The sequence below is a fragment of the Tiliqua scincoides genome, chromosome 4 (genome assembly GCF_035046505.1).
Source record: "Tiliqua scincoides isolate rTilSci1 chromosome 4, rTilSci1.hap2, whole genome shotgun sequence".
Classification (NCBI taxonomy): domain Eukaryota; kingdom Metazoa; phylum Chordata; class Lepidosauria; order Squamata; family Scincidae; genus Tiliqua; species Tiliqua scincoides.
The window spans coordinates 9,886,098-9,893,954 of record NC_089824.1 but is presented as its reverse complement, the minus strand read 5'-3'; the positions used below and the strand labels follow the sequence as shown (position 1 = coordinate 9,893,954).

At 46.6% G+C, this 7,857-nt stretch overlaps 1 pseudogene; it reads left to right on the top strand.

The window, feature by feature from the left end:
- The first annotated feature begins 4,953 nt into the window (after positions 1 to 4,953).
- Positions 4,954 to 5,067, top strand: LOC136650244 (5S ribosomal RNA; annotated as a pseudogene).
- Positions 5,068 to 7,857: the final 2,790 nt, after the last annotated feature.

Sequence of the window (7,857 nt, the reverse complement as noted above, 5' to 3'; positions counted from 1 at the left end):
TTGGTAGTCCAAGGGGACAGGGTGCTTGGGCAAAATGCTGGACATGTCAGCTGCAGGTGGTCCATGGGGGAAGGCTTGCTCAGCAAGACTCCAGAAGTGCCAGCTACGGTCAGTCTGTTCTCTTCCCTCTCTGGTAACCTGTAGGAAAGTCTCCCGAGTGAGATCCCCCATGGATTACCAGAGAGGACAGAGAACAGACTATCCACAGCCCCAGCTGGCACTTCAGTGCTGGCTGCAATTGGTCTATCCTCTGTGCTCACTGGTGGTCCATGGGGAGTATTTGCATCCGTTTTGCTTCCCTCTCCTGGAATGGGGGCCGCTTGCACACCATGATAAGGCTCCCTGCAAACTTAGTGCTTTGAACCCCCTCTAGCTATGCTACTGCCTCAAAGATCAGTACTGCTCCCTCTTGAGACCTGTGCCCTGGGAAGCTACCTAGTTGGTGTAATGAGAGCACCAACATTGCTTGAAGAATCTGTGTAGTCAGCAGTGAATTTGGACAGGAGTTTTTGTTCTGTTGACCAGGTAAGGGCAGTTATTGGAGCACTGACGTATCTAGGGTATGGCAAGTGGGGACATCTGCCCTGGGTTCCACTTGAAGGTGGGTGCTGGGCATGGACATTCTACCAATGGTGTGTTTCTGCACCACAGGCAATGATGCGTTTTTGCACCAGTTTCAAATATTCATCCAAAAAGAGATGAATATTCTTTTTTCTTTTTTTTTTGAGGGGGGCTTAGCATCTGTGGGTTTTTGCATAAATTCACTTAATGGAACAGGGCTGGCTTCTTTTCCAACTCTCTTTCTTTGTGTAGCCTGCTGAATAAATTCACTTGGTGGGATGAACAGGACTGGCTTCCCACCCCATGATCTCCCCTTCTCTGCATGGACAGGGGTGCACAATTTCAGTACTTGCTGTGAGAGCCATTTTCCCTAGGAATGCCACTGTCCAGGGCAGTGATATACTCTCACAATCTAGAGACTAAGGGCCCAATCCTATCCAATTTTCCAGCACTGGTGCAGCCGCAATGCAATCCCAAGGTAAGAGAACAAATGTTCCCATACCTTAAGGGGGCCTCTGTGACTGCTGCCCTACCACAAGATGCAGTGCATGACCCATTGGCACAGTAACACCAGCACTGGAAAATTGGATAGGATTGGGCCTTTAGGGCGTAATCCTAACCAAATTTCCAGCACCGAGATGAATGCAACTCCGAGGTGAGGGAACAAACATTGCCTTACCTTGGCCTCTGTGACTGTCTCCCAACTGCAGGATGCAGCACATGCCCCACTGACAGAGCTATACCATAAGAACATAAGAACAGCCCCACTGGATCAGGCCATAGGCCCATCTAGTGCAGCTTCCTGTATCTCACAGCGGCCCCACCAAATACCCAAGGGAGCACACTAGATAACAAGAGACCTGCATCCTGGTTCCCTCCCTTGTATCTGACATAGCCCATTTCTAAAATCAGGAGGTTGCACATACACATTATGGCTTGTTACCCGTAATGGATTTTTCCTCCAGAAACTTGTCCAATCCCCTTTTAAAGGCATCTAGGCCAGGTGCCGTCACCACATCCTGTGGCAAGGAGTTCCACAGACCAACCACATGCTGAGTAAAGAAATTTTTTGTTTAGTCTGTCCTAACTCTCCCAACACTCAATTTTAGTGGATGTCCCCTGGTTCTGGTGTTATAAGAGAGTGTAAAGAGCATCTCGCTATCCACTTTATCCTTCCCGTGCATAATTTTGTATGTCTCAATCATGTCCCCCCTCAGGCATCTCTTTTCTAGGCTGAAGAGGCCCAAACGCTGTAGCCAGTGCTGGAAAGTTGTTTAGGGTTGCACCCATAAGCTGTCTGGCTCACAGTATATAATTCTGTCTTTATGGAAGGGAGATGCACAGGCTGGAATATAGAGAAAGTCTTCAAAAACTGCAGAAAAAATGTGGTCAGTTTATTCAAAATAAATCTTGTCGAATCAAGATAAGAGCATCTCTTACAGGCTTCAGTGCTATCACAAAATCACACAAGTTATCTTTCAAGCTATACAGTATATTAAAATGTCCCATATATCCTCAGAGTTAGCAAAACATCAATTCCCATATAGATTCAACCTGCTTCAAAGTAGCTGGCAGAGACTGTTGGCAACCTTCAGTCTCGAGAGACTATGGTATCGTGCTCTGAAAGGTGGTTTTGGAACATCATCTAGTGTGGCTGAAAAGGCCAATTCGGGAGTGACAATCCCTTCTACAACGGGAGCAAGTGCAGTCTGTCCCTGGTCTGTCTCCCTGGCTATGGGCCTTCCTTCTTTGCCTCTTAGCCTCAGACTGTTGGCCAAGTGTCTCTTCAAACTGGGAAAGGCCATGCTGCACAGCCTGCCTCCAAGCGGGCCGCTCAGAGGCCAGGGTTTCCCACTTGTTGAGGTCCACTCCTAAGGCCTTCAGATCCCTCTTGCAGATGTCCTTGTATCGCAGCTGTGGTCTACCTGTAGGGCGCTTTCCTTGCACGAGTTCTCCATAGAGGAGATCCTTTGGGATCCAGCCATCATCCATTCTCACAACATGACCGAGCCAATGCAGGCATCTCTGTTTCAGCAGTGCAAACATGCTAGGGATTCCAGCACGTTCCAGGATTGTGTTGTTAGGAACTTTGTCCTGCCAGGTGATGCCGAGAATGTGTCGGAGGCAGAACATGTGGAAAGCGTTCAGTTTCCTCTCCTGTTGTGAGCGAAGAGTCCATGACTCGCTGCAGTACAGAAGTGTACTCAGGACGCAAGCTCTGTAGACCTGGATCTTGGTATGTTCCGTCAGCTTCTTGTTGGACCAGACTCTGTGAGTCTGGAAAACGTGGTAGCTGCTTTACTGATGCGTTTGTTTAGTTCGGTATCGAGAGAAAAAAAGATCGAGCTGGCAGAGACCAGAGTAGAAATTAACATATAGAGAGTATCTTAAAAGTTAAGTAGCCTTTAAAACCTAATTCAAATTGGCAGTCTCTTTCTTGAAGGATTCAGCAAACAACATAGTCAAATATTCTTCTCTCCAAAACGGGCTAAAAGACTTTCAAATCTTAACTTGGATTGTGGAATCCAGCTACCCAAAAAAATGAAAAGAAAATAGGGAGAAAAAAAAACACACCTCTAACAAATACGGTTGTATTTACTTTGAACGTGGGCCAAATGCTTTCAGGAAATATTGACTTTGTGCTAATAAGCTGTTTTTTAAAGATGCAAGTCAGAGAACCATGCCAGGCTTTTAGAGAAGTGATAAGAACATATGGCAAGATGATTTAAATCCAGACCCACATTCCTTTTTAGACAGAAGGGCTGGCTCCTACTATTTATGCTGAAGGCTTCTTGCTGCCTGCCAATCATGGGGCCATTGTTGCATAACCGGTCCACCAGTTCCAGATTTAAATATCTGGGATCTCTGACAGGCGGTTCTACTAGGTTTAGGATCAGGGCAGTGCCAGCCCACTGATGATGCAAAGATGTGACTTGCATTGAGCAGCAGGTTTGTGGAAGTGACAAACAGATGCAGGATACCTTTAATTCTCTGCCCTATGACCAGAGCCTCTGACCCTATGACTCTATGACCAGAGCCACTCCAATCCCCTTCCAACTTGCTTTTAATCATGAACCGACCCCCTATCTCCTCACTTCACTCCTTCCTCATGTGATCCCTTTAAATAAAACAAGAAGTGTGGAACACACCAGAATCATGATGATGCACATGATGGGCTTGGAAACCAGATTGCTAATTATTGCGTTGCGTTTTTCCGTGGTGGTGGTGACTAGGGATGGGAAGAGGATCATGTGGTGCTAAGTTGCTGGATCACCATAGTGGTGGGAACAGCAGATTTTCTGCACTTTAGGCCAGGCTGAATGGGGGATAGGTTTTCACCATTTTAATATTTCACCGGAAGCAGTAAGGCTCTAAGAATGGTTCTTCCCCACGAGAAGATTGTGGGAAGGTCAGAAAACCTGTTGTGGAACCACCACACCATATCTATCAGGCACCTAATTTATGCAGTGGGTCAGGTGTGGTGAGGATTTCCGATTGTCACAGTGCTTTGAAAGGACTCCAGTTACTTACATGTGCTTGAGGTTCCATCAGGCATATGTGAATCTAATGTAACCTCATGCGCATGGAAGTGCACATGATGAGGGTGTGATGCACATGAGACCCCACTTTCACATGACCTGGTGGGAATTGAGAGAGGGAATTGAGAGAGGGAATTCACATGACCTGGTGGGAATTTCACATGACCTGGTGGGAATCCTGGTGGTGGGAATTGAGAGAAGGTGATCTTCAAGATATTGATGGACTAGACCTGTTCTCTTCAGTTAACATTATGCTAAACTTTGACTCTGTAATCAATGGCCAACCTTTCTTTCCATCTTCTTACGATAGCATAATGGCATTTAATATAGTGATGTTGGCTATTTTATGTGGCCGTGTTAAGAGAAATTATGGGTTCAAGGACCTTGTGTCCAACTGCTTCTTGATTAACTTGATCTTAACTGATTGCTTTGTGCTTCCTTGAATTTTGATGGCTCCTTCTTGCCAAGTGGTTTTTATTTGCCCTTTAAATATCCCTGCCCTTTTGTTCTCATCAGTCACTACTGTACTATTAAATTCCTTCTACCTTTTCTTTTCCTCTGCAGCCATTGTACTAAACCCGGATCCAACAGCATTTGGTTGTCGTATAGAAGCATATTTAATTTTTTGTTGACTCAAAGGTCATTCTCTAGACCAACCCTCAGTTCGCTCTTACCAGGACCAGCTAAGGCACCATTTCGGATTTCAGTACAGTGGGAACAAGGGCAGGATTCTCATCAACTTGGAAGGCCCACTCTTGAACAAATTATTCAATAATATAACAGTTATAGCTAAAAATACCTCAAGGTAACCATAGCGAGGCTACATCAGCACAGGCCGTCACACAATTGTTTAATCAACTGTTACCCTGCACATACCTGATCTCATCTGATCTCAGAAGCTCAGCAGGGTCAGGCCTGGTTAGTACTTGGATGGGAGACCGCCTGGGAATACTGGGTGCTGTAGGCATATACCATAGTCTTTCGAGACTGAAGGTTGTCAACCATAGCACCCAGTTTAAGAAAACGGAAGCCTTTTCAGAAGTCTGATCTAATGCAGAGAGGGATTGTAGCGGTAGGCTCTGCCATGCACGTGTTCTTTGACATGTCTGTTGTGTACCTACAAGTGGGATGCATTGGGGTCTGCCTCGCAAGTGCTGGCCCGAATGTCTGCAAAGTCAATATTGGCAATTTGTCTCCTGACTATTGGTTTTGTTGTGACTGCCAGCTGCAGGGCCAGCCCAAGACCTCCAGGGAACTGAGGCAGCATGCCAGATGCTGCCTCCATTACCCAGTGATTTGCCAGCCCCTGTTCCTCCTGCTCTCTAGGTCAGCACTCTCCTCTCCTCCACATTTCTACTCTGTACTTCCTCTGGGCTGTATTCCTTGTCAGTTCAGGGAGTGGGCGGAGAGGGAGGAGCAGTGGAAGCAAGTAGGAGAACAGAGGTGGGCACCCTTCCCACCAACCTGCTGCCTAAAGCGACCACTTCAGTTGGCCTTATGAACGGGATGGGCCTCGCCACCTACGCAGTCTCAGCTTCCCTCTCTCCTTCCCACTCTTCTGGCTCTCTCTTCTCCCCTCTTTGCTCCATCTCCTGGTCTCTGTGCTCTCCCTCCTCCATCTCCTCGCATGCACCCCTTTCCATCTCTCTTGCTTCTCTTAAGTTCCCCAGCCTTCCTAGCACCTGCTCCTTCTGCAGAGGAGCTGGAGTTCCTTGCTTCATCCCGCATGGCTTGGTGCTCAGTAATGACATCATCACTGGGCAGCCAGGGCCAGAAGACCAGCTACTCCTTGGTGCGTCAAGCTGCAGTGGCACTCCATGCAAGGCTGCAAGGCCTCACACCCCCATATTGCAGCTGTGGCTGAAAGGGAGTGGCTTGCCCAAGGTTACCAAATGCATTTATGGTAGATCCCAAGCAGGGAAGATCCGGAGCAGGGAAGTCCTCAGCCTCTTAGCTGCTATGCTATAGCAGCTCTTCCCTGGAGGTGGGTGGGAAGTGTCCCTTTTCCCAGGCAACAAGCTTTAGGGGGGAAACAAGCTGAGCTTGACACTAGTGGCCAAAATTGTGGAAACGAATAATGCCATCATATTATATATCATTGGAAAGGTAATTTAATGCAGAATGCAGTGAAACAAACCACATTGGAATATCTATTTTATATCTGGAATATCTGTTTTTATATTAACCAGAAAATGAAAACACAATTGCCTAATGAAACAAAAAGTGGATTTCTTTAACTCAAAACTGACCTATGAGACTGATTGTTCTGAGACCCAAGGGGATGTTATAATGATACAGCATAGAACCAATAAGGTGTTAATAGGAGTCTGCTCTCATTTCCATGTATCATAATGTAGTTACTCCTGCTGACTGGGTAAAGAGGCACTTTTTCAAGTGGTGCTTCTCTTATATTTAGCAGGGAGAGAATATCGGTCCTTCTTCTCCCAGCACTGTCTCTCTAACCCAGCCATTTTCAACCACTGTGCCGTGGCACACTGGTGTGCTGCGAGTGGTCCACAGGTGTGCCACAGGAATTTAGGGGAACATCATTTATTAATAGGGCCAATGGGAGATATGAGCCCCCACTGGCAGCATGGTGTGCCATGTCAATTCTCAAAAAGCTGGTGGTGTGCCTTGACCATTTTAGTGCCTTGTCAGTGTGCCGTGAGATGAAAAAGGTTGAAAATCACTGCTCTGACCAATAAGGGGCACACTTTGTATTTATTTACTTAATTAAAGTTGATTTTGCCATGGAGGGGAGGCTTCAAAATCTTCTTTGATCCCAGGGAGCAGATAGATGCCTTAGCTATGCCACTGGCTGGGTGGAGGTGGCAGGCCAAGAGGGTGGTGAGCTGCTGGGGAAGGAGGCAAGTTCTTCCCCAGTTTTCACTTTTTAAAAAAACCCAGGCATGATGTCACTTCCAGTTGTGACATCACTTCTACACCAGGCTACACGATCATTAGCTCTGCCACTGCACAGCTCAAAGGCAGAACGATTTGGAAGGCCTGTTCACCAATCTTGGTCCAGTCCTTTCTTTAGTCATAGGCTTCAGGCACGTGCATCGAATCAGGCTGAAGTATAAGCCATGCAAAAGCTCCCTCCTTCCCCGGTCCTCTCACAGCTTTTTGCAGAGAGACATTTCCGGACTTTGCATTAAGTTGCTAAAAACTCCACAAACTTTCTGAGACGAGAGCCACTCTTTGAGGAGGCTCTTCTCATTCCCGGCAATCGGGCATCCAGCCTGCTTCCTTTGTCTGCCAACAAATACCTCCTATTTTCTAAGCTGTCAGCTTGCATCCCTTCGGTGGAGAGGAGAAGATGCTTGCAGCTTTGACTGTCATGTCAAGTTACATTGGCTGCCACAGAAAACCCCCTCCCTCCCCAAGTTCATTTGTAACTTGTTCACTTCCCCGGTCTTTGCAGTCACGACACAGTGCAATCTGCAAGTAATTTGGTAGAACATCACAGCACTAGTAAAACAGCTCCCCCCCCCCACACACACACCTTTGATTTTGTTCTGCTCCAATATTTAGAAAGCATTTCTTGATTTTCCTGTCGGGATTTTATCATCAAAACAAGGTTTACCAGTGTTTCATTGATCCCTGTTTCTGAAATGCTTGGCATCTCTTGAAATGCTGGAGTCTGACAGACACTTATAGTTCTGGACAAGGTTACAAGAAAAAAAAATCAAATGGGATTTGAAGAGGCTTTATTATAAGTGGTTGGCAACCTTCAGTCTCGAAATACTATGCTATA